At 41.9% G+C, this 27,414-nt stretch overlaps 2 long non-coding RNA genes and 1 other non-coding gene across 7 annotated transcripts in view; 2 read left to right on the forward strand and 1 right to left on the reverse strand.

Annotated features, from left to right (window-relative positions):
* The window catches only part of LOC144576682 (uncharacterized), a 332,988-nt gene that overhangs the window by 6,707 nt on the left and 298,867 nt on the right, over positions 1 to 27,414 (forward strand). For 4 of the 5 annotated variants that reach the window (XR_013519005.1, XR_013519003.1, XR_013519007.1 and 1 more), the window contains exon 1: positions 24,881 to 25,024. This is a non-coding gene — a long non-coding RNA (uncharacterized LOC144576682). Of the gene's footprint in view, positions 1 to 7,801; positions 7,965 to 8,342; positions 8,438 to 24,880; positions 25,025 to 27,414 lie in introns of those variants that run through there. The other variant, XR_013519004.1, reaches the window with a different exon arrangement.
* LOC144576683 (uncharacterized) lies at positions 9,288 to 25,515 on the reverse strand. Its single transcript, XR_013519008.1, has 2 exons — positions 25,112 to 25,515; positions 9,288 to 9,677 (listed from the first exon to the last, which is right to left on the reverse strand). It is a non-coding gene; the product is annotated as an uncharacterized LOC144576683 (long non-coding RNA).
* Positions 10,688 to 10,794, forward strand: LOC118154872 (U6 spliceosomal RNA). Its single transcript, XR_004745123.3, has one exon. It is a non-coding gene; the product is annotated as a U6 spliceosomal RNA (small nuclear RNA).

The raw sequence follows: 27,414 nt of genomic DNA on the forward strand, positions 1-27,414 counted from the left end.
TCAGCTTCCCAAAGTGCTTGGATTACAGATGTGAGTCACCACCTCCAGCCAAAAAAAATACTATGCTTCTTAAAGGAGGATTCACTTTTACCCTAATATCATGGCCTGCCAAGGTCTGAGGCAATACAGAGATACAAAAGAGTAAAGTCGGCAGGTCATGGTGGCTCATGCCTGTAATCCCTGCACTTTGGGAGGCCGAGGCAGGCAGATCACTTGAGATCAGGAGTTCGAGACCAGCCTGGTCAACATGGTGAAACTCATCTCTACTAAAAATACAAAAATTAGCCAAGCCTGGTGGTGTGCCCTTGTAACCCCAGCTACTCAGGAGGATGAAGCAGAAGAATCATTTGAACCCAGAAAGAGGAGGTTGCAGTTGAGACTCTGTCTCAAAAAAAAAAAAAAGGTAAAGTTAACATCTCAATAGGTTTATTCCAAAGAAAAGCTCTTCTAAGACAAAGCTGACTCCAGTCAATGCCAGGGAGGTGGATTGCAAATAATTGTTCAATGAGCATGTTCATCATCTTTGCCATGAAAACATCATATTAAATATGCTAAATACATTTTAACTGTACACAATCAATCAATTAAACTTTCCCAGTTGCATTCCCTAAATCCTCTTTCATTCATGCTTGAGCTCTGCTCCCACTGCCCTAGTTTAGGGCTCAGACTGCAGAGACAACCAGGACTTTGTTTCTGCCTTCAAAGACTCATGATCTCACGAAGAAGTAGGACAAGCCCAGAGACTAAATGGGACTTTTTATATTTGCCTTCTTCTTGATGGTCACTGAGCTCCCCAAAACAGATGGAGCAGAAGTCAAAGTGACCATGACGTCTGCATGTGTCTATGCTAAGTCACATTGTTACAATGCTCAGGGGGATGGGAAGGAGAAGCTTTCAATACTGTGGAGATCCTGGAAAATGTGAATGGGATGGAAGACAAGTCTAAAAGGCAAAAGAACATGTCCAGTGGAATTTCAGAGCTGGGCCTGCAGTGGCTGAAGAGGAGACATGTGCTGATTGAATACCTGAGCAGAGGCTGCTACACAGTAGAATCATTGGCAACTTCAACCACTCCTGGGGTTCCAGCTTCACCCATGCCAATTAAACCAGAATGCCCTGGGCCATCCTCAACATTCTCATGTGATTCCTGGGTGCAGCCACAACAAGCACGTGGGAAAGAGAGGGCTCTAAGTGGCTGATGAGCCCTACTCCGTGTGCTGCTCAGCTTCTGGCTTGTTTTTGTTTCTGCCCCAGAGATTTGGCCAGATTTCCCCTTCTCCACAAAAATCCTCTACCTATTTTAACTTAGGGATTCCTTTATCTTCCCAATCCTGAATTGTTTCTTTGGTTTCTTTAAATAAAAGAAACTTCTATTGACTCTTTTAATTATAGGGACTTAGACTACAAGCAGTATTTCATGATGGCAGCTGAACAAGTATGCAGAATGCTACATGGCATTTGAGTCCAGGATCCTGGTTCGAGCCACTAGACCAAATGTTTTCCATGCTGATTTCACTGAATTCCCACAACTATCCTGTGGAGTAGAAAGCTACTCATTCCTTCCTACAGATGAAGCAACAGAAGCTTAGCAAAGCTGAGTAACTCAGCAAAGTTCATCGAGCAAGTTTGTAATAAAGATTGGACATGAGCCCATCTGTGTGATTAAAGCCCCCGACCTGAAACACAGCATGGCATGGTCATATGGCAATGTAAGATGGGAACTGGGAGCCTTTATCAGCTACTGCTGGGCACTGTTTTTCCTTTTGATGTGGAAGCTGAATTCCCCAACCCAACATAAATGTCTTTCACCCATCCTAGGAAGGCCATGAGTTCCTTTCCACCAGGGTCACGTACCAGCTGCCTCTGACTGAATCCAGGCAGAGCAAGACTAGTATAAGCTAGTGTGGGTTGAAGGTCAGAGTCCTCCAGTTTTAAACCATATTATCTTGAGTGGGCTACTTCCTTTTTTTTTTTTGTCTTTTCGAGACGGAGTCTTGCTCTGTTGCCAAGCTGGAGTGCAGTGGCGCAATCTCGGCTCACTGCAATCTCCACCACCTGGGTTCAAGTGATTCCTCTGCCTCAATCTCCCAAGTAAGTGGGACTACAGGTGCACACCACTACACCCAGCTAATATATTTTGGTAGAGACGGGGTTTCACCATGTTGGCCAGGATAGTCTTGATCTCCTGTCCTCGTGATCCACCTGCCTCAGCCTCCCAAAGTGCTGAGATTACAGGCGTGAGCCACTGTACCCAGCTGAAAACCCCCAAGCCAATCTTTCTCTAATATCTCAAGTCATTTTCAGACTATCTCCAGAAGCACATGTGTTAGAAGTTATCTGTGTTAATATAATCATATCACTTCTACAGATTGGGCACTACATATGTCTACTCCCTGCCCATAGCCTTTCTCAAGAAAATGAGTGTGTGACAGCATTTGCATTGTCCTTTAGGATTTCCCTAAGTCTAGCTTCTAGACCTTGGAGTTTGTGCATCCTCATTATAGAATGGAGGCATACTCCCTTCCTGCAGTCTACACCCCCATACCTCCAGATTAGAGAGAAGGTAACTGGCAGGGGTCATCATGTGCCATGAACAAATGATAGAGGAGGGAGACTGGTTCGGTGGAGGATTCTGGGAACCTGGCATAAACAGTAAAAGGACTGCACAACATCAGTAGAGAGAACCGAACGACCCAACCACTAGTGTCTCCCTGAAACTCTGTTAATAATGGAAGTTAATAATAGGCTTCTGCAAATCCTTTTTTCTTGTTGGTTAAGGATGTACATATTTTATGAATTTCATGTTTTAATTAATGATTTTATGTTCTATATATTACTTGGCTTATAAATTCAAATGGGCTCTTAAAGCTTCTTCAGGTAGAAAATACCCTCCATAAATGTAAGATTGTTATTAATATTGATAATTAATATTTAATTTTAGAGTGAATCATTAACCTCATTCTCATTCCACCTTTTAACAGTATTCAGGAACTCTTTCTTTCATGTACAATCCACAGTGCCTCAGTTTTAAAACCGAGACCATCCTTTGCTTTGAAATGTCAAGATTTATGTCATGTTTGCATTCAGTCTTTGTCTCAGTAAAGGTTCTTGTTAGCAAATAAAAGATTCAGATTGGGGCTGGTATGAGAAAAGGAGAAAATTATTAAAAGGTGTCAGGGATCGAAGTAATAGTTGTGAAGCGTGGAAGACCTGGCTTGTAAATGGGAAGGGTCCCAGAGCAGCCATAGGACAGATCACCACCATGTCGCTTATCACCAGATGCAGGTCACCACAGAAGGTGCCACCAAGGCTTCGCACTTAACATGGGGCAGTTGCAAACCTGGGGGACTAGACATGCTGCCACCATCTTCAGCCACTGTAGGGAATCCTCCACTTTAGTTGTTCTGTTAGGTCATGAGCTCCCAGCCTGATGCACCTATCTGTCTCATTGAGCCTCAGTCACCTGGCCATGTCCCGAGGAAAGGGAGGCAGAAAGAAATGTTTCTGGGCCATTCATATCTATCAGGATTGCATCTCAAATTGACAATAACTTCATCTGTTGATAACCCAAAAATTAAAAATATCACAGGACATTTCTTTCTCATGTCCTCTATTTCAAGTTGTAGAATAGCACAACCTTATTGCCTATACTGCAGTATCTTTGAAATCAGCCCCACTTCAGGTTGGAAAGGACAAATCCTCTCTGCCTATGAGGGATTTCTGTTCTATCCCTCTGCTTTGGCAACACTGGGCATGTAATAACCTCCCAGCGTGTGCTTTACTTTGCAAGGGTGAGCAGTCTGGGCTTCGAAGACAGATTGCTTGGCTTCAGATCTGCTTGTCCCTAATCAACTGTGTTAGCCTCAACCACTTTGTGCCTCGCATTCCTCTTGTGAAAATGAAGCTAAAGACAGTACCTACCTCAAATAATATTTGTGAGAAATGCATTAATACTATGCTACTCAGAGAGTGATCTGTGGATAGAACCAGCTAGATGGTTGGCAGCACCCAGGGGAAAAAAGAAAATGAAGGGATATTTCCTAAAATGTCATCAGAAATTTCAAAATGATGACAGCTGAGCAGGTAACCAAGCCTGGGTCCCACAGGAGCATGGTGACCTGTGCAGCCTCACAGGTCACGTGTCCATGAGCAGCTCTGCCTGTGGAGCATTGTTAGTTACTAGGCAAAAAACAGTGCAGACACAGAGAAAACATTTTTCATATTTTATGGTAATTTGACACTATCATGACATCTAAGTGTGCAATCAGCAGATGAGTCTCGTTGAATAGGATTCATATTAGTTTGGAAGTTGTCAAACTCACGTATTAAGTTGTATAGGGCACAAGCTTTGGATTAGTCATCCAATTGGATTATTATCCAATTACAACAGATTAAAGTGAGAAAAACACAGTTCTTCGTGACTGAGAGTGTGAGAAACACTAAGCTAATAAGTAAGATATGGTTATCCCAGAACCCAATATGTAATTAGATATTAGATAAATGTGAGCTGTTATCGGTGTTTGTTTTTACTGTAAGTTCTATTGTTCTCCTTTGCCTGTGTGTGTCTCTTTGTTTGTAACTGTATGTGTATCCGTATGTGTTTCTTTTGTGTGTCTGCTTGTGATTGTGTATGTTTGTGTGTGTGCACACTTGTGTGTCTAGGCAGAAGATTTGCTTTATCAGAAATTTGGGGTTTTTTTTCAGCCTTTTGCTCTCTAATTATAATACTTTTTGACTGTCCACTTCCTATTGAAAACCTTCCTGTCTTTTCTCCATTTAACTGGGTTAGTTGCCCCTTCCTCTGTGTTCACATGTGCTAATTTGCAGTTTTGTTTTTTTTATGTTGTATAGTTAGGATGTACTTTTGAAGTCTTTCATCACAAAAGATTGTGATGTTACTGAGGGCGAAGATCTCATTCTATTCATCTTTGAATCCCTAACTTTTCACACTACATTAGGCATATGGTGATTCCTAAATAATTGGTGGAGGAAAGAAAAGGAGAAAAAGAAACACAGAAGAAAAGAATTAAATAGAATGTGTGACGCTAACAGAGGGACTTTGCCACTTGGCCAATAATTCAGTGCTTGTCATTGTGCCCCTGAAATTCCTCTGATCAACCACAACTTCTCCATCTCTTTTTTTATTCTTAAGGATGGCACAAACCCCAGGGCTGTTGACATTGTGCCTTCCCATGAGCATCTCAGGGCTCCTGCCTTTCACAGTATTTATCTCCTCTTTCTGAAATATCTATCTTCCTAAACACTTTCTTTTGTCTGTGGAAGGAACTGGAGTTTGGAGACTGCATATTCAAATTGTTTTGGGCCTTAAAATAATATTAGGCAATGTGTCTCATGTGACTGTTCAGGTAAGAGAATTAACACTGAGTTATTTCCGTTGGTCACAGTCAGAGCACCCAGCCCAGACACTACCCTAGGTATCTCGTGTTCTGGCTGAATTTGATCCATAAACTTTCACTGTACTATGTGGAGGATGTAACAAATGTAGCTGCTGAATACTGAACAGGAGCTGTGTCATCCCCACTCAGAACAAATATTCACAGGGCTCCCTGTGATGTTACCTCTGGAGCTGGGCCATGACCGTTCTGGAAGTGTGTCACTGGAAGACACAACCTAATGTTCACACTAGAAGAGACCTTTCTCCCAAGCAAGGGAGGATACAGAAGTTTAAAGACCTGTCTCCATGGTCCTAGAGACAGTGGAAGAGTAAGGTGAGCATTCTATCTTCCAGTGCCTTGCAACATCCAGGCTTTCCATGAGGCTGCATTGAGCAACCTCACAAATCCAATGATAAACAAATAATTTGCAAAATAACAGAAGTGTTAGAAATAAGAACCAAATATATTAATTTAGGAAAAATGAAAACAAACATACTTTAGTTCAGCAAAAAGTAAATTTGTGAAATATGTAAATAAATATAGCAATTACCATTTATCCATTTATTCAATGGATATATGCAATGTGTCAGTCTCTCTCTCTTCATATATATATATGTATATATATATATATATATATACACACATACAGATATAGATATATAGTTATTAATCCTTTACTTGAACTGTTGGAGAATATCTATAATATATATTTAAATATATATTATATATAATATATAGTAGTTTAAGTGGAGGATCAATAACATTATGTATATTATATATTACATATATAATATATACAGTAGTTTAAATGGAAGATTAATAACATTAACTTATTATTGAGGAAATAAAATTCTGAGTAATTATAGCTTTTACAGCTGGTATGTTCACAGTCAAAATTTAAATTCTTTTTTTTTTCAAATTCAATGCCCTTAGACTCTCCTCTAGATTATGCTGCTTTTCTATAGCATAACTAACTCATGTCTGACCTCAAGCATGACCTCAGTAACTCTTTGCTGATTTGCTGACTGGTAATTTTTCTATAAAGGTAATGCACATTTAGCATCCAGCCAATGACAAAAGTAATACGATGGCAATCCAAACATTGTAGATGCTGCATTCAAAGGGACAGGATAGATTAGCAACAGCAACAGAAGCTCTTGTTCATGTTGTGTTCATTTTGTTTGAACAGAATATGGGTGATTATTTGATTAAAACAAAACAAAACAGACAACAAAAAACCTTCAAGCTCCCACCTAAAGTGTATAAAATGCAAATAAAGTGAGCAGGTGATTACTCATGTTGCACAGTTTAGCATTAACAGAGAAGAGAGAATTACCCAACTTACTTTGGGTAAGTGGTGGGTACATTTTACCTGGGTAAAAAGGATGGGGTTGTGTTAAAGGATTAGAGTCTGTCCTAAGACAGAGAGGGTTAAAGGTCCCTCTTAAAAAAAGGAAAAAAATGCTTGACCAAACTTGCTTATGGGCTATGGAATAAATGAAAGAGATGAGAGAAGGCTGCTACCCTGCATGTTGTCCTTATGAGGACAACCACTGCAGAACTGAGTAGTAATTTTTTCCCTTCTAATGCCATAGGAAGGGGACAGACATCCTTCCATCCACAGCAAGGGTGTCAGCTGCTCATGGGAGGGGGCATGACAAGGAGGCCCTCTCATGAGCCTGGCCTCTGAGTCTGGTCTTTCTGTGACACAGCTGGCAGGATTTGGACAGGTCTTTGACATCTCTGGTTTGCACTTCTCTCATCTATAAAAAATGGGGCTGTAGCTTCAAATTTCAGTGTTTTCTAGACTTGAAATTCCTTTGTAGATGAGTACTCTTTGTCCTAGTGTTAGAGGCATTTAAACCAGAGTGATTCCACTTCGAATAGGGACTGGGTAAAATAGGTCTTAGGCCTACTGGGCTGCATTCCCAGTAAGTCAGGCATTCTTAGTCACAGGATGACTAAGGAGGTTGGCACAAGATACAGGTCATACAAACCTTGCTGATCAAATAGATTGTGGTGAAGAAGCCAGCCCAAACCAACCAAGATGGTGATGAAAGTGACCTCTGGTGGTGCTCACTGTTCATTACATACTAATTACAATGCATTTGCATGCTAAAAGACACTCCCACCAACACCATGACAGTTTACAAATGCCTCAGCAACGTTAGGAAGTTATCCTCTACAGCCTAAAAGAGGGAGGAACCCTTAGTTCTGAGAATTGTCCACTTCTTTCCCAAAAAACTCATGAATAATCCACACCTTGTTTAGCATCTAATCAAGAAATAACTATAAGTAAACTTAGTTGAGCAGTCCATGCCACTACTCTGCCTTTGGAGTAGTCATTCTTTTGTCCTTTTGTTTCTTTACTTTCTTATTAAACTTGCTTTCACTGTAATCTGCAGACTTGTCCTGAATTCTTTCTTGCACGGAATCCAAGAACCCTCTCTTGGGGTCTGGATTGGCACAACTTCCCAGTAACATCTTCCTGGCAGCCATGAAGGGATTACACTGAGGAGACACCCAACACAAAGGAAATAGACTGCAGCATCAATGGACAGCTTTCGGGTAGGTGGTGGGGTACATTTCACCCAGGTAAAGGATGGGATTGGGCTAGAGGCGCAGTTCAGGAGGATATGGTCTCTCCTAAGACAAAGAGAGTGAAAGGCACCTCTCAATAAAAGGCAAGAACGCTTGGCCAAACTTGGGTTAAAGTCTCAACTTAAGAAGGTGAGTGTCCCTCCTAAGATTTAGAGGGTGAGAGCCTGCTTTTAATAAAGTCTATTTGGGTTAAAAATGGGTTTTGCACTATGGGATGTTAACCACTATTCTCTTTGAATTAATCTCCCTTGCTCTCTTTGCTGATGGCTGTGGGGGACAGGATTAGGCATGTACATGGGATATGGGACATGGGACATGGGACATGGGAGCTTTTTTTCTTCCTAGAGGGGGAGACTGCAGAGCTCATGAGACTGCTGGAAAAGTTTCCTTTGCACTGACAAACAGCTGCCTGAACTTCTGATTCAGTGTTGCTGCAATGGGTGAGTGTTTTTCTTGCCTCCCTGAGCTCTTTGCCTTCCCCACCCCGCCACAAGCAATGCTTTTCTCTCTCTCTTTCTCTCATTTCCCTTTCCCATTATGTCTGTTCCTCGGGGCTACCAGCTTGCCCAGAGTGTACACATTGAAACTCCTGGCCAAAGGTCATTCTAACCCACTTTGAATGGATTAAAGATGGCAGGGCTCATCCTGGGGCACGATTGGGACTTGCCAGCTTGATATTTGCTGCTAAGTAAAGTGATAATATGTATGTTTTGTCAAATCACATGTATTTTTCTCTCGCCATAATGGAAAACGCTAATTTGGTTACCCCATGCAACCTCTCGCATGGTATCTTGCAAAACTGAGTCTTTTGCCTATGGCTTCATGAAATAGAAAAAAAGGTAATTTTCCTTTATAATTCAGTTTGGCCCCTGGGGCTATGATGCAGCAAGCAGGGTCAGTAGGGCTGCTCAGGGCAAGGGAACCCAGAAACCTGTAATGTTGGCCAAAGGGTAAGAATTTCTTACCAGTCAGGCTTCTGACCTCTCTCTGTGCAAACTGGTTGAATTAATGATAGAAATCACTGTTTATATTCTCTGTAAAGTTTTGATTAATGGGAAAAGGATTGGTGAGGCTAGTCTTAAGCTACAGAGAATCTGGTATACTTTGTGCTATAAATGTGTCTTTCTGTATTGTTCTGTCATAAAGAGGAATATTTTAGGATAGAACATGGGCTTAGGACCCCATATAAACCCACTCTTCAAATAAGCCTGGCAAACTGGTCAGTTGCAAAGTTTGCTGAAGGTCCCTGAAAACGGAAAAAAAAAAAAAAGACGGGGGGGGGGTGAAGAATTTCTCTCATCTTGTTTTATTTCCTTAAGAGCTTGGCTTTGTAACCACGTGGCAGTACTTTCTCTTGGTCTCTGCCAGCCAGCGAACAGGAATTTTGGGGTTAAGGCCATAGCTTTAAAAATCATCTTGAGCCTTTGCAAGTTCAAATTGGCTGCTTTAGACTTCTGGGAATAGCAATGGAAACTGCCCAGTGCTGTAGATTAGTAGCTGAGGCTTTGTCTTTTCATAACGATGGCCTGGGTTCAGTGTTCCCTTTTTAGCTTTGGAGATGAGTCCTTCCTGGTTTGATATCCATATGACTTTTGCCCTGTGTTGATTATCTTCCCTTCCATGAACAACTTCTGACTTCCTTTCTTGAATTTTTCAGTCTCTGAGCACCTGGGAGGTTACCTTTGGTAAACCACAAAAGCCAGAAAAGTTAGGTAATAAAAGAATTAAAAAGGTTCTTTTTTAAGATGCTATGATTATAAGTCAGCTTAATTAAAAAGTAGATATCCAAACTATACATATTTTTAGAAGGACTTTATATTATTTTTTCTCTTCTTGAATCTCATTTTTCTGAAGAAAAAAATGTGTTTTTTTTTTTTCTTCTCAGTTGACTGAATTGTTTTCCTCCATTCTATCTGCCATTCTTGATGCACACATGAGAATTTCTAACATATAAGAGAATTTCTAACAGCTTGGGACTCCTGGGGAAAAACAGAGGAGGCACTACAGACCCCGTTTTGGGAAAATCCTTTGTTTTCCTCATGAAACCCCAGGACTTAAAAGTAGAAAAATCCCTCTCCAAATCTAAGGCTCTGTTCCCTTTTGCATTATCTGACATTTTTGACTATTGAGAGAATATCAGAAATGACTCTGATTATGAAAGAGCTTTGGTGTGTAATGACTAGCTGAAAAATATACTTTTTAGGAATGTCTAATGGCAGTTACGGGAGGAAACTCTTCTCTTTGCACGTTTGGAACAGAGAAGCAATGTCCTCGACCACCCATAAAGTACAGAAATGTGCCACCCCCCACCCCCGAGAGATAAGATTTCTACAGGAGATGGGCTGATTTTCTTTGGGGGGGAATCAAGTATCTGCTATAAAAATGGGATCTTAATTTTGAGGGATTTATTTTGCCTTCTCCTTGTGCCTGCTTATTAAGCCATGGAAACTGCATGCCTTAAAGAGAAACTTGAAACTGGCAAATAAAACATTTTGCAAGCACTTGATCCTCCTCTGCTACGTATTTATATGTGTTGTATATGTGATATGAAGAGCTTTGATTAATTGGCTTAAAAATAGTAGGCACTTAAATCAAATGTATTGTCAGAAAAATAAAAACTGTAATGCCTTTTAGTTCACTTAACTTTAGGAAGCTTTGGGAAATAAAGACATTTTGAAAGATTATTGATTGTGCTCACCTTGGTAGCACACATATTAAAATTAGAATGATACAGAGAAGATTAGCATGGCCCCTGCAAAAGGATGACATGTAAATTCATAAGACATTCCATATTTTTTAGAAAGATATCTGATCTCACTGGTAATCAGAGTAATGCAAACTTAAAATGAGGTTTTTCTCCTCATTAAACTGGCAAAAACTAATAAATTATTAATATTTATTATTGGTTAAGATGTGGAGAAATAAGCACTTTCAAATACTGCTGATATAAAAGGCAATTTGACAATACCAACATTTAGAATATGAATATCAACTATTCCACTTCTAGGAACCTATCTCAAAATCTTCACATAATATATCCAGGCAAAAGTTCTAACATTTTTGAAAGCAGATGTGGATTACCGTGGTTCTCAGCATAAACGTAGACTTAACCTATTTTGTGGAAGTAGAGCATAACTTTAATAATACTCCCTCAGGATTCTGAGAGAAAGCTGTTAGATTCAGACTAAAAATTATTAAAGTGTTATTAACTTATTACAGATAGGTACAGTACAGAGGTACTATATAAAGTACTTTCCAGGAACAAATTTATTTAATCTTCATAATAATTTGGTGAGGAAATTGAGGCAAGGAAAAGTTAGAACAAAGGAAAATTGGTAAGTGGATAACTTGATGTTCATTCTTAATGTTGGGGTTCACTGTGAGACAGGCATTCAGCAGGACTTGTTTCTCAAGACACATGTCACAGAAACCCCACTGATAAAACAGGATGTGGTAAGGAAACCAGCTGAACCCAGCCACAATCAAGAAGACAACACTCATTATAATACACCAGCACCATGACAATTTACAGATGCCATGGAAACTCCTGGAAGTTCCCAGTATGATCTAAAAAGAGCAGAAATTCTCAGTTCCAAGAATTCCCAGCCCCTCTCCTGGAATATTCCTGAATAATCTAACCCTTGTTTAGCATTTAATCAAGAAATAATCATTAAAATGTCCAAGCAGTAGCTCTTGGAGCTGAACTTGCTTTTATTTAAAAAAATTAAAATTAAAGGTTATTGATAAAATAAAAATGTCTTCAAATATTAAACATTTAGTCCAAATTTTACAGATCAGATATTAGGTTTGCTAAATGATTTAAGGTTATAAAATGCTTCTTTGACTTTTGAAAATTGTTCAACTTACCTGGTTTGGACCTATTAGAGTCTAGTTAAGTCCTAGGAACATGTGGAGCCTACGGCATCAGACGGAAGTCCAGATAAAGTTTGACTCATTTTACTTACCAGGTTTTTCACCAAGTAAAAGTTTCTGCATTAATAGTGTAACATGTACTTGAGACTACTGGAAAAAGTTTTGCATGCAATGTATGTAAGGAAAGTAAAACGTGATTTTGGGGAAAAATTATAAGAATTCATGAGAATGTAGATTATTTTTTTGGTCTAGTTTAGAGGGTGGATTAGTCCGTTCTCACACTGCTATAAAGAACTGCCCAAGACTGGGTAATTTATAAAGGAAAGAGGTTTAATTGACTCACACTTCTGCAGGGCTGAGGAGTCCTCAGGAAACTTAAAATTATGGTTGAAAAGGAAGCAAACATGTCCATCTTCACATGGTGGCAGGAGAGAGAATTGTATAGCAAGAATGGGAAAAGCCCCTTATAAAACCATCAGATCTCATGAAAAGTCGCTCACTATAATGAAAACAGCATGGGGAAACCACCCTCATGATCTCCCACCAGGTTCCTCTCCCAACATGTATGGAGTACAATTCCAATTACAAGATGAGATTTTGGGTGGGGCATAGACAAAGCATGTCAGAGGGTTAAAGGATTTTTCTAGTTGAATTGGGTATAACTGAAAGTTTGAGTAAGCTATGGAAGCTTTGTAAAAAATTGACCTTGTAAAAGAAATTACATGTGTGACCATATTGGCTAAAGTTAAAGGGATATTATTCAGTTTTTTCATAAATTGAATATTGGAATAAAAGCACAACTGAGTTTTCTTATAGCACTAATCTGCATTAATAGTGTAACATGTACTTCAGAATAACTCTTTGAAAAATTTGCAGTTATTAAAATATTAAAATTGAGATATTAAGATAATTTAGATAATTGAATTAAGATATTAAAATTAAATATATTTGTCTATAAGATTTTATTAAAAATTGAGGTTGACATTAATGGTACACCAATGCAAAGGTTGAAATTTGGCTTTAACTCTTGAATAAAATTTTCATGTCAAATCAAAAAATACTTTTAAAAGTTTGCCTTTAGAATAAACTGAAGAAAAAATAAGAGATAGACAAGACACAAATTATTTGGAAAGCTAAGTCTTTTCTCTATCAGTGAGTAAAGGGTTTTGTCTTCTAAAATTTTTGAGTTACCATTTTGGCTAAATTAATTACTTATTGTGACCTAAAATTCTACTTCATAATATCAAGTGTTTTAAACCTTTGATATTTTACAAACTTTTGAAAATTAAATTTGAAATTATGGCTTATTCTGATATAATTAATCTTTAGATATTAGGTCCCTAAAGTCCAAAAAGGACATATTTGGCATGTTTGGTATAAAAATCATATAGGGAACATTGCCAAATATGAGCTGGTGTTTGGATTTCTTTGGGCTGTATTTGTATAAGTGTTATTGGTGTGTGTTCCAAAAGTATGGGAAACTCCTCTTATTCTGATATGACTTAGTGTATGTTATTAAGAGTTTTAATTGTTATGTATAATTGTTGTATGCCACAGAAGTAACTCAAATTCCTAGGTAATTTAGGCTTTAATAGTGGCTGTCTAAGGCTTTTTGTCATTCACAGACAATTGCCCTGTTTTGATCCTCTTCAAAAGATGGTTTGTAATCAGCTATAGAACCTTGATAGACACTTTTGAATGCAGTTTCTGATAACTTTGGAGATTGTGACATTAGAAAAAAAGAAGTTTCAGGACTCTCACAGAGAGCTGAAATGTTCATTCACGAATATCAAGTTGAACAGGTGTTAACTGCATTGGCTGAATGAATAGAAAACTGAAGTATTGTTTTCTGACTTTTTTGCTTAATATGTTGCTGATCTTTTTTTTTTTTTTAATTTTTTATTGGATTTTAGGTTTTGGGGTACATCAGCAGAGCATGCAAGACAGTTGCGTAGGAACACACATGGCAGTGTGCTTTTCTTTCCTTCTCCCCTTCACCCACATTTGGCATTTCTCCCCAGGCTATCCCTCCCCACCTCCCCGTTTTTTCTTTTTTTTTGGAGCCCAGAAACCTTTTTTTTTTGAGCTATTGACAGCTTTTAACAATTGAGCAAGTTACGCTCCTGTGAAAAATACTTGGAGCATATTTGTTTCACTTGCGTTATTTCTCCAACATTTGGAAACTATTTTTGAGTATTCTTAACTTATGGCAGTATAATTATTTGCATAAGGGCAGTAAGAATCTGTTTTCTTTTGTAACAGGATTCAATTGTACAAACTGGTTATTTTACCAAGGCTTTGACTGGAATGGTGTGCTTTCTTTTAAGGAATTAAATTTCACTTATAGAGCCAATAAAAAAGCCTCTTGGGAAAACTGGCTTTATATCTTGTCTCCACAGTCCCTGTACAGGGTTCCTGACTTGTGATAATAAAGAATGTCACTTTCTAAGAGGCTCAAGAGCATCAAATTATCTTGGGACCTAGATGGGTAAATAGGAAAGCAATTTACCCAACTCATAGAGATATTTGTTGGTGCAAGTTGATGGCTGGGCTCAGCTTTAAAAAAGGTGTTATCTGAGATTCTTTATGGAACAAAATTTCATCAAAGCCAGTTTAAAAGAACCTATAAGGCAAGTAATTATTCTTGCTGTACTTTATATAAATAATCAGGCCAAGTATCATAAGAGTACAGTTTATTTTGCAAACAAATCATTCCTACCATGATTTGCCTTTACTAAACATGGGAAATTGGAGAGAGTAAAAATATGTTACAAGAACTGTGGTACACTTGTTATTCGATTCTAGTCTCAAACAGTTGTTTTTTAAGTTTTTTCCTGAAATTTAGATGGACTCTGTTTATTCCTATGAACCAACCACTGATTTCTCGCTACTGCTCAGAAGAAACAAGAGGGATGGGTAATGCAAATATCTGGATCAATATTCTAATTCTGGACACACACTGGAATCAGCTAGTGGCCTTATAGCTGCTTACTTTCAACAAATGCCCAGTTTATGGAAAGCCTTCTTATTTCATTTACTTGGGGTAATTTTTGCTTATTTTACTTTACAGTTGTGGACTATATTGCTGTTGTACTATTTGTGTAGGAATGCCGTATAAACTTACTGTATGTTTTTTTAATGGAACTTATTAATCTTTTAGATATTACCTATTATTTGAACTCCCAGCTATAAATGACACTTGCCATACCTACTACACTTCTTAACTGAGCTCCTCTCTACCCTAAATACCAGAAACCTACTAGTTAGTTAGGCTGAAATATCATCATCATTACTCAGACTGAAGAAATTAGAGAAGGTGGATATTCATCCCTCTACAACCCTTATGTTAAGGGTTCCCTTGTAAAAGGGAGGGGGAAGATATGATCAGAGATGTTTTAACCAGAGCAACTCCATCTCAAACAGCAACTGGGTAAAATAAGTCTGAGACCTACTGAGATGCATTACCAAAAAGTTAGACGTTCTAAGTCACAGGAACAGAGAGAAGACTGGAAAAACAGGTCATAAAGATTTTGCTGATAAAACAGATTTTGGTTTTAAGCCAGGCTAAAGAAGCCAGCCCAAATCCACCAAAAGCAAGATGCTGACGAAAGTGACCTCTGGTTGTGCTCACTGCTCATTATACACTAACTATAACCCATTAGTGTGCTAAAAGACAACCCATCAGCACCATGACAGTTTACAAATACCATGGCAACATCAGGAAGTTATCCTATATGGTCTAAAAAGGGAGGAACCCTCAGTTCTGGGAATTGCCCACCCCCTTCATGGAAAACTCATGAAAACCCCTTATTTAGCATATAATCAATAAATCAATAAATAACTATAAGTATACTGAGTCGAGCAGTTCAGGACAGTTACTTGCCTATGCAGTAGCCATTCTTTTGTTTACTTTCTCAATAAACTTGCTTTTGTTGCATTGAACTGAGCACAGAAAGTCAACACCAGAACAAAAGTATGCCAAATTGCAGGGTTTATTGCCGGCAACCATGGAGGACTCACGTCTCTCCAACCCATGGCAGAGAAAGAAGAGTGACGAGACCTTTTTATACCCACAAAACCACCTTGGGAGTGGGGGTGAGGAGCGGAGATGGAAATGAAAGCTGTCAATCACCTCCTAGGCTGAGACGAGGGTGAGGGGTCTCCAGATATTCCAAGGGCCAGGGGACTTTTGTCATTCCGATTGCCACTTAAGTGGTTTACAGAGGTCAAGATAAACATTAGTTTATACATTATTTGGACAGGTGTGGGGTTTACATAATTTTAGGTTACTTGGCGCCAGGATGGAATTATCTGGGGGTGCTTACTTTGGTAAACAAAGGCCAGCAATTCTTGCAGTTACAGATAAGAGAAAGTATGCAGCTTGTCCTCTCTTTGCATTTTGCAAGGTAATCTTAGTAGTTTACAGAAGCCATGGCTAGCAGTCATTGTGAGGAGAATGGAAACAATTTTCCCATTTTAAAATGGCATTGTACTGGTTCTAATTCTAGGCCAGCTATGTCACATTTTCACCATACTCTGTGGACTTGCCCTAAATTCTTTTCTGCCGAGGTCCAAGAACCCTCTCTTGGAGTCTGGATTGGAACCCCTTTCCAGTAACACTAGTGCCCGACAAATTAGCTATTGAAAAGTAGTTAATTTTGGAGTTTATTAAAAGATAAATAATTAAAAGGATTTATTAATGGCTGGATAGTGAATTGATTTTAATTAAATTTTTAAAAAAGGAATTAGCTGAAATGCTGTAAAATAAGTTAGAAATAGTTATGTTAAAAAAAAAAAAGTTAACAAGTTAAAGTAAAACGGAAAAAAAAACTCCCTAAAACCAAAATGAAAAAGAGGTAAGTATGAAACTTGTTTAAACATGAGTGCACTTTAGTTTGTTGGGAATGAATGGTACCTTGGCTGCTTTCTTCTTAGCAGTTCTCCTGCTATTCATAGAGGCCTGTGCTGCAGCTAAGACCTAAATACTTATGATCGAAATTAGTTTTGCAAAAAATGACAGTGAGAGAAATCTGACCTCACTCCATCTTGCTTCTTACCTCCAGGCTCTCCTCATTTAGTCCTGAGCATAGGCTAAGCTAACTATGGGAAGAATTTAAACACAGAGTTTGAAGTTGCTGAACTGAAGGAGCCTCAAGGTTTCTCTGACCTCACCCCCAACACCCACCATCTCTCCAAAAGTACAGGTGTTTATCTGCCAAGACCTAGACCCACCGAGGAGAAACAGTTTTCTTTCTCTCCCTGTAAGACCAAGTATATAACCACACCTGAAGGGACCCTTTCAATAAATAGCATACAACTTAGTATCTATTCCCAAGTACTCTCCTCCACAACATTTTGCTTCTCCTCTCTCCCATCACTTCTTTTGCCAAGATGCTGTGTAAGCTTCTGAGCCACGTTGAAGGGTGATAATCATTCAGTGGATCTCCCCACGGGTATGTGTTGTACTGGCCCGAGCATAGAAAGTCAACATCAAGACAAAAGTATGCCAAATTGCAGGGTCTTTATTGCTGGTGGTCATGGAGGACTTGAGTCTCTCCCCGCCGTGACCCCAAAAGGAGGGTGTCAAGACCTTTTATGCCCGTAAACCACCTCGAGAGTGAGGGTGAGGGGCAGGGGTGGGGGGTTTCAGACATTCTGAGGGCTAGTAGATCCCGTAAATCACCTCCTGGGCAGAGCTGAGGGTGAGGGGCTCCAGACATTGCAGTGGATTCCTGGGCGAAGATGAGGATGAGGGGCTCCAGACACTCAGAGGGCCAGGGGATTTTTGACATTCTGATGGTTACTTAAGTGGTTCACAAAAGTCAAGATTAGCATTTGTTTACATTGTCTGGGTAGGGTGGAAATTACAGTCCTTAATTACTTATTCACATTTGGGGTTATAGAGAGCAGTTTCAACAGAAAGCCGAGGTATGGTTGAGGTCTGCAGTTTTATGGGGCTTTTACCGTGTCACATTCCCCCCTTGTTTTATTTACAGGAATTAAATCATTGATTCCTTCAACAGGCTAGTATTGTTTGTTGATTCTAAGGGCTCGTATCGAGAACTTAATATCATTAGTCTATGTTTTTGGTGTACCCTAATATAGTGGAGATAGTTTCACAACCCCAATTGGGGCAAAATAATTCATGTCAGTCTTCACAGTTCCATCTTTTTTTTGGGGGGTGGGGTGGATCCTGGGCACAGATAGTTGTTGCTCTGCCCCTGAACTGCCGCACCCGGGCTACACCTCCACTTGTTCTGAAATTTAGGTTTTGGCCCAGGAGGGCACAGAGGTCTAGGGAGAAGGTAATGGGGTTCTTTGGAATGTACTTCAGGGTTAAGTTGACTAGAGTAGATCCCTTCCTGGTTAAGGAACTAACATCCTCCAGTGGCCCTCAGCGAGGATCCATTGATAGTAAGTGGGTTCTGGGGGGTGGCAGGGGTTGCTATAGGGATTTACAGAACAGATAAGGATGGCAAGGGTGATGACCGCGAAGAGTGCATAAGTCTTAGCTTTAGCGAATCAGGGGATGGGTGTTTGATGATCCATTGTCCTTCCGGTGGAGCAGTCTTGACATGGGTGTGATGAATCCAGGCCTTTAGTCCGTCCATCTTGAGTGTGGTGGGTGTGGTCAGGATAATGTGTAGGTCCCTTCTAACGGCGGGGAGTGGGGGGGTGAGGCTGGAGGTGGCGAATCTTTTAACAAGGATAGAGCCTCCAGGCTGGAAGGGGTGTGTTGGCTGCTCTGCGAGGTCCAGTAGGGTGGGACAGGTGTCCTTAATGAGCTGGGGTATCTGGGATTGAACAGACTGGAGCGCCTGTAAGGACTTAAGGAGTGTATATTCATGGACTGCAGCATGCACGGTATCCGTGGGTCTGGGGAGTAAGGAAGGGGGCCTACCGAACATGATTTCAAAAAAGGAAAATCCTTTTTGATAGGGTATGCATCGAACACGGACAAGGACAAAAGGAAACAGGCTGACCCAGTTTTCACCAGTCTCTAGGATAAACTTTGTCAGGATTTCTTTTAAGGTCCGGTTCATTTGTTTGACTTGCCCTGAACTCTTGGGACGATAGGCACAGTGCAATTTCCAGGATACACCCAGGGCCTTGGCTAGGCCCTGAGAAATTTTTGCAGTAAAGGCAGGCCCATTGTCCGACCCCAGCGTTAGAGGGAGGCCGAACTGAGGAACAAGGTCCTGTAATAGCTTTATTGTGACCATCAAAGCAGTCTCGGACCTAGTGGGGAAGGCCTCGACCCATCCAGAGAAGATATCTGTAAACACCATGGGGTTTTATTTCAGTGAAACCTACTTTCCAGTGCTCCCCAGGTCCAGTCCCTCTGAGTCTCACTCCTACCCGGCTAGACCTGTTCCCTCCCAGATTTACTCAGGCACATACATCATACCAAGTAGTAATTTTCTTGATAAGTTCATGTAAGTGGGGAATATAATATTTGGCTTTTAGCAGCTCAGTTAGTTTGGTCTGTCCTAAGTGAGTGGCCTTGTGTGTGACCCTAATTAGGGCCCATCCTAGAGCCTTGGGGACCAGAATCCACCATCCTGTAGAATCTTGTGCCTGTGGAATCTTGTGTGCCCCATTGTTCTTTAGCAAAGTTTTCTTCATCAGGCAAGTATGTAGGGGTAGGGGGCAGGGTTGGGGCTGGCAGAGTTATAAGAAGATTCAGAGGTTTTACTGGTCCCAAGGCTGCCTGTCTGGCTTGCAGGTCAGCCGCCCTATTTCCCCTCACCTCTGGCGAATCTCCCTTCTGGTGTCCTTTGCAGTGTATTAATGCCACTGCCTTGGGCTTCCATATAGCCTCTAGTAGGGCTAGGATTTCCTCTTTATTTTTGATGGTTTTTTTTCCCTCTGAGGTAGGTAGTCCTCTTTCTTTATAAATGGTTCTATGTACATGAGCCGTAGCTATGGCATACCAGCTATCCGTGTAGATATTGACAGTTTTTCCCTTCGCCCAGTCTAAGGCCTTTGTCAGAACTATGAGTTCTGCCGTTTGGGCCGAGGTTCTATGTGGAAGAGCCTGGGCCCAGCCAACCCGCTCTAGGGTGACTATGGCTGCCCCGGCATACCTGACTCTGTCGACCATGAAACCGCTGCCATCCGTACATAGCACCTCCTCTGGGTTCTGCAGGGGGACGTCGGTGAGGTCCGGTCGGGCTGCATGGAGGACATCCACTGTCTGTTGGCAATCATGTATTGGCCCCTCTGGCTCGCTGTCTGGTAGCAGTATGGTGGGGTTTAAAACTGTAGCCTTTAAAAACTTTATGCAGGGCTAGTCCAAAAGTAAAGCCTGATATTGAACTATTCGGGCATTTGACATCCATTTCCCTGGAGCTCCACTGAGTAGTGACTCCACTGCGTGGGGTGTTATTAAATTTAACTCCTGCCCCAAGGTTAGTTTGTCTGCCTCCTTGACAAACAGGGCTGTAGCTGCCACCAGCCTCAGACAAGCTGGCCACCCAGAGGTTACAGGATCAAGTCTTTTTGAAAGGAAGGCGACTGGCCAGGACCATGGTCCCAACGTCTGGGTGCGCATCCCCTTAGCGACTCCCTGTTTTGCATGCACAAACAACTGGAAGGGTTTAGAGATGTCTGACAAGGCCAAGGCTAGGGCCATAGTTAGGGCAGTCTTGAGCTTGTCAAAAGCCCATTGCTCTATCTCTGTCCGTGTCAAGGGCTGATTTCCTCCAGTGCAGGCATACAGGGGCTTGGCTATTTTGGCGAATCCCCAAATCCGTTGCCTGCAGTACCCTACCACCCCAAGGAATTCTTGAACTTGACATTTCATGGTGGGGGTAGGAATTTGCAGCACCGCTTGGACTCGGTGGGGCCCCAGTGCCTGGTTGCCCTTCGCTATGATATAGCCCAGATAAGTAACTTTCAGTTGGCATGGTTTGGCCTTTTTAGCTGAGACCCAGTAATTCAAAGTCTGTAGGGTCTTTAATAACAACTGGGTGGTCTCTTTACAGGCCTTCTGGGTTTTTGTAGCTAAGAATAAGTCATCCACGTATTGGAGTAGGGTGCACTTGGGGAACTCAGCTCTGAATGTGGTAAGATCTTGGCTAAGTGCCTCATCAAACAGAGTGGGGGAGTTTTTGAATGCCTGAGGCAGTCTTGTCCAAGTGAGTTGCCCCGAGACCCCAGTATCGGGGTCAGTCCATTCAAAAGCAAATATGGGCTGGCAAACAGGGGCCAGTGGGATGCAAAAGACTGCATCCTTGAGATCCAAGACAGTGTAATGTTCTGTGCCCAAGAGACTTAGGAGGGTGTACAGATTTGGAACTGTAGGGTGGACAGTTTCCACTCATTTGTTTACATCCCTTAAGTCCTATATAGGCTGATAGTCCTTTGTGCTTGCTTTTAAGATGGGGAGCAAGGGGGTACTCCAGGGGGACTTACAGGTAGTAAGGACCTCTCCTTTTAGGAGTCTGGTTATGTGTGGAGCAATTCCCCGTCTGGTTTCCTGGCTCATGGGATATTGTTGTACCTGGACTGGAGTTGCCATTGCCAATAGCTGGACCATGACTCGGGTACGGTGACTTGCCCAGCCTGGGAATTTGTCTCAGCTCTCACTCCAGGTACATTCTCTTGGAATTGGCAGAGGAGGTCTGATGTTGGTGGTTGATCTGCCTCTGAGGATAAAGTTTCCTGCAAGAGATACTCGTCTGACAGAGCACAGGTGGTGAGGATTTGCTGAGGTTGCCCTGATGCCAAGCGAGGAGGAATTGAGAGGCAAGCCTGACTCTCACTGAAAGAAATATTTGCTTGAAGTTTGTGAAGTAAGTCCTGTCCTAGGAGTGGGTACGGACACTCTGGAATGACTAAGAAGGAGTGGGTGATGGTGCAGTTCCCCAGATCAACAAGTCAGTTGGTGGTCCAAGGGCTTGTTGTGGTTTTTCCTGTGGCCCCCTGGATAATTGCTTTTTACTGGATAGTGGTCCCAGAGGCTAAGGACTGAGTGGGCCACCCCGTGTCGACTAAGAAGCTAACAGGTTTGTCCCCAACTCTTAAAGTGACCCTGAGCTCTTGGGGGCTTAGTAAATAAGAGCCCCAGCCCCATCATTCCTGACCTTCTAAATTGAGGATAGCCCTAGTGGATTTTCCTGAGCGGTTACTCCTCTTTTTCTCTTGGGGCGCTCATTCTTTCTAATTTTCTCTTCTTTACAATTTGCACATTGGTTTCTTCCCAATGGGGCCAGGGACCCCGCGGACCCTTTTACAAGGCTCCCTGCCCTCGTGGAATGACTCCTGTCTTCTGAAGGGCTGCTATTACTGCCTTAATAACTTTTTTGTTTTGTATGGCTCCAGGAATATCCCTGTTATTAAAACCTTTCTGGGCAATTTCCAGCAATTGGTTTAAATTTTTTCCCTGGAATCCCTCTCACCTCTATAACTTTCTTTTAGTATCTGGGGCTGACTGGGAAACAAAAGCCAGATTGATGGTCCACTGATTTTCTGGAGCCTCAGGGTCAACAGAAGTGTAGGTGTGATAAGCGTCTTATAGACGGTCAAGGAAGGCAGCCAGCGACTCCTGTGGACCCTGAGTTACAGTCCCTGCCATGGAGAGGTTATTGGGCTTGTGGGCCACTCCCCTAACCCCTTCTAAAAGATACCAGTGAAAAGTGTTCAGAGCCTGGTGACCCCCCAAGGTGATGGGGTCCTGTTGGGGTCAGGTAGAGGGAAAACCCTTTTTAATTTGGTCCCCCATTTTATTTTCCTACTGTTCCTCACCCTGGATCTATGATGGCTTTCAGGGCTTCTTGTCTAATTTTGCCTCTTTCCTCTGTGGTGAACAGACTCAGTAATAATTGTTGGCAGTCGTCCCAAGTGAGGCGATGAGTCTGGGGTACAGATTCTAAGAACCCTGTCAAAGCCTGGGACTTCTCAGAGACTGGGGGATGTTAAGCCTTCTGACAGAACTTACTCCATTGTAAAACCCTGCCACTGCCTTAAGTTCCCCAGCCTCCCAGCACTACCCCCTCCAGGGGAACTTTCCATCTCAGCAGGTTTCTAATCCTCCCCCTCTCTCCATCTTAGCAGTTCCCCAGCACAAACCCCTCCCAGGAACTATTAAACTCAGAGTTTCCCAGCACCTCCCCTCCTGCACAGCCCCTCACATTGGATGCATCTGCTGGCTTGCAGGCCATAAAAATTCCTTTTGCCATGACACGGGTGCTACGCACCAATTTTGGGGTGCAGCCTGGCAGATTTTTCCATGCTTTTAATAAAGCTTGTGCCAGCACTTGCTGTTTTGGCCCTCTCTTTAATTTCTATCCCCTTCCAGTTATATAAGTCACTTGACAAGAAGGGAATGTGAACAAAGAATGGGCAACCCCAATTGTCTTCTCCTGTTGGGGGCACCTCTTGGAGAGGAAGGACCGCTAATGGGTGTGGGGCCCCACTGCAGGTGTACATAGGGGACAAGGTTTGGTTACTAGTACTGTCCAGGGGGTACTGAGTCCCTGGTTCAGAGGGCCTTGTGTAGGGTGGAGGCAATTCTGATCCTCCCCTGGGGTGGGGAATGACTGGCCCAGAAGGCTTTCTTTGGGCCAGCTAACATGACCTGAGTTCTAGCCTGTTTTATGCAGTGTTTCAGCCACAGTGGGGTCAGGGGGAGGTTGTTGGACTAAATCCAATCACAGGTTAATGTATGGAAACTGGTCAGGGTGTCCAGGAGCTCCTGCGACCATTTCCACACAGCCTGGGTACTTTTTTTTTTTTTGAGTCATAGGTCCCAGTGTCAAGCCACCCAATTCCAAAAGACAGCCATTCTAGTTTAAAGAGCAGAGCTCTCCGTGGGTTAATTTTACCCCATATTGGCCTGAAAACCCAACCTTGAAGTTGGTGGTCATGTATTGGAGGGGGGTACAAGGCCGGGAGCTAGACAACCCCATTTGGTTTTTCCTTCAGTTTTTGAATTTCCGCCAAGGGATTTCACTAATTTAAGACTGGCTTCACTGAGGATTTGAACAAATAACCTTGCAGTTGCAGGCCCTACACCTTATCTACTGTGCTAACAGGTCACTTGCATTACAAAGAGTTAGAAAGCTTTTCTTAAAGCTAGATTTTGAATGCAAATACTGCACCCTGAGGCAGTGTGACCTGCCTGAAAGCTGGGAGGTGCGGGTGGCCAGCAGAGAAAGAAAAAAAAAAAGGCTTTTTGTGTCAGTTTAAAAACTGAACTCACAACCGCTGGGCCGGCTGCAAGTTCCCCGCCCCTACAGCTTTTGGTCACCTTGACACAGGGACCCTAAAACGCATTAAATTCATCTCTCCCTATCTCTCTCTCTTCTTGCTCTCTCTTTTTTTCTTTGTCTCTGTCTCCTCTCTCCTCTCCTATCTACTTTCTCTCTGTTCTGTCTATTCTTTCTCTCTTTTTTTGTCTCCTCTCTCCTCTTTCCCTCCTGCTTCTGTTTCTTTTGACAGAAGAGACAGTTACTCCTTTTTTATCCTAAACGGGCAAAGAGGAATGGTAGTTTCTTATTTAAAGTTTGATTCCCTAAAACAGAGAAAAAAACTACACCCAAGTCGTCGGGGGCAGAATTTTCTCTTGGACATGAAGAAAAGGAAGAACGAGGCCTCAATGATAGAATAAGAAGAAGAAAAGGAAAGAGAACAGAATTATTTCCAGGGGTGTAAACTCGATTAGAGTTCCTTGAAGTCAGTGGTCACTTAGCCAATGGAGAATATTATCCACCTCAAGAGTAACAGGTCTAAACCACTATATATTGGCCAACAGAAGTCTAACAAAACTGGTGAATTTACAATAAAGACAGAACCACATATAGGATTGACAGACAAAGGATGGGTGCCCCCCAGATGGGAGACCAGTCTGATGCCTGCCCAGCCACGTCCTCAGAGGGATGTTTCAGAGCGTCTTGGCTAATATGTACCTGTATAAACCCTGGGCCTGGCCACCTCAGAATTTTCAGTTCTGAGATGAATCACAATTATGCCTTATGACATCCCCATGGAACCTTGGGTGAAGGCCCATACAAGCCCCATAGCCTTCCAGCTGTGGGACTACATATATACACACTCACTGTCTCACTCACACCGAGGTTATGGAAAACAACCGAAAACTAAATTACCGAAGCCTCTCATGAGGCAACCTGAGCCTCCAGTGACATCTCACGGTAGGCTTGCCTGGTCAGAGTTGCAATGACCGAGTCTGGTTCCCCGACTCAGGCCCCCTGATGGACTGGTCCCCAGACATCACTTACCTCCAGAGGTTCCCGGGACCCTGAGGAATTTTGGGTGAATGTCTGCCAGTTAGTCGCTCATCCTTCACGGGGCCGGAACTTTGGGGCCCTGGAACGTCTCAGGGGGTGCCTCCCCTAGAGGTCCCCGAGGTGGGAGTGACTTTCCAGGCAAGACTCTGAGATGGCTTTTGTCTGGTGATGGACAAAGATAAATCTTGGTGGGACCTCCAAAATGTTGTACTAGCCCGAGCATAGAAAGTCAACACCAAAACAAAAGTACGCCAAATTGCAGGGTCTTTATTGCTGGCGTCCATGGAGGACTCATGTCTCTCCAACCCATGGCCCCAAAAGGAGGGTGTCAAGACCTTTTATACCCGTAAACCACCTTGGGAGTGAGGGTGAGGGACATGGGTGGGGGTGAGGGGTTTCAGACATTCTGAGGGCTAGTGGATTCTGTAAATCACCTCCTGGGTGGAGATGAGGGTGAAGGGCTCCCAAGGGCCAAGGGACTTTTGACATTCTGATTGTTACTTAAGTGGTTCACAAAAGTCAAGATTAGCATTTGTTTACACATTGTCTGGGTGGGATGAAAATTACAGTCCTTCATTACTTATTCACATTTGGGTTATAGAGAGCAGTTTCAACAGAAAGGGAGGTATGGTTGAGGTATGCAGTTTTATGGGGCTTTTACCATGTCACATATGCAACCGCCTACTGGGTTCTTGCCTGCTGCCCAGATGGAAATAATCTATCAAGGCAGGGGAATTGTAATCCAGAAAGTTTTATTCAGATAGAGTTGGCTAAATGGGATACAGGAGTTTTATTATTACTTAAATCATCCTCCTCGAGAATTTGAAGGCAAGGGCTTTTCAAGGATAGGGTAGAGGATGGGAGGGGGTTGGGCTAGGCAATGGGTGGTTGCTGCTGATTGGTTGAGTTGCAGTCATAGGGGTGTGGGAAATGATCCTCATGCTTGCTGAGTCACTGCTGATTGGGGTTACAGATGTGGTCAATGCATCCAGGTGGAACCACTAATTGTCAGATATGCAAAATATCTGAAAAGACATCTCACAAGGCCCATCTTAGGTTCTACAATAGTAATGTTATCTGTAGAAGTAATTGGGAAAATTGCAGATTTTGTGACCTTCAGAATAATGGCTAGTAATTGTGTATGTCTATACCTTAGAGGAATTCAGTCTTCTCTTACCCTCCTATCCTTAGCCTAGTGGTCTCTCATTACATTTACAAAGTCAGTTGAGTTTTGGGGAAGGCTGGTACCACTTAACTATAAACTAAATGTCTCCCAGAGTTAGCTTGGCCCAGGCCTAGAAATAGCTAAGGGCAGTTTGAAAGCTAAAGGCAAGACAGGGGTTGGTTAGATCAGATCCCTTTCACTGAGATAATTTTCTTGCTGTTAAAGTTTTTGCGAAAGTGGTTTCATATACATATTAAATAAATGTGTATGACTGCCCTCCAGTTAATCTGCCTTTTGCAAGTTGGTTTTTCAGTGCGCCTTCAGGGGCAAGGACCTTAGCCCCTACAATATCACACAATCTAATGGAAATAGATAATTCCTTAAAATGTTATAGAGGCTAAGGGAAAACTTCCCTTTCAACCTCTGAAAGTGTGCTGAAATATCAACTAAAAAAGGCAAATTACTAAAACAAAAAAAAGCATACACTTTTTTTTAACATGAACAGGGAAAATCACAACATGATTATCTCAACCCCTCAGTGGGGTACAGGAGTTTCTATATACCCTTTGCCCTAGGGTATGGAGGATGTAGGAATATAGACAATTCTTTTGAAGGACAGTAAATGATGATTAAGGAAAATGGACAAGGGAGGCCGAAATTAACTTGTAAATGATTCTCTTTGGAATTTGAATCAGCCCAGAGGCAGGCATCATCTTGTGAAAAAGTCCATCTAAGTGTGGTTGCATTCTTCAGTCTTCTTTTCTGCTACAGATAACGAGAGTTCAGGGAGGGGAAAGAAGGTAGTTGTGTTTCTTTTGGTAAGAAGCTGTTTTGGTCAGATAAGAAAATTTCAGAGAGAGAGAGGAGTTCCTCCCTGTGATCATGGGGAGGAACAAGAAAAGGCTAAAAGGACCTTGATTCTTAGGCTTATTTCTGAGGACTTTCAATTTTCAAAAGATATACAGCATGTCAAAGTGCCATATTTTCAAGAATTGTTTTCTGCATCCCAACCATGTCTAAGGCTTATATATGAAGGAAAGTTTATACTGGTAGTTCCTTGCCAAGTTTTGCACTTGTAGAGTTTGAAATCGAAAGAAATTTCAGGCAGATAAATGTGTAAAGCTTTAGG

Source organism: Callithrix jacchus, chromosome 6 (assembly GCF_049354715.1).
Source record: "Callithrix jacchus isolate 240 chromosome 6, calJac240_pri, whole genome shotgun sequence".
NCBI lineage: Eukaryota > Metazoa > Chordata > Mammalia > Primates > Cebidae > Callithrix > Callithrix jacchus.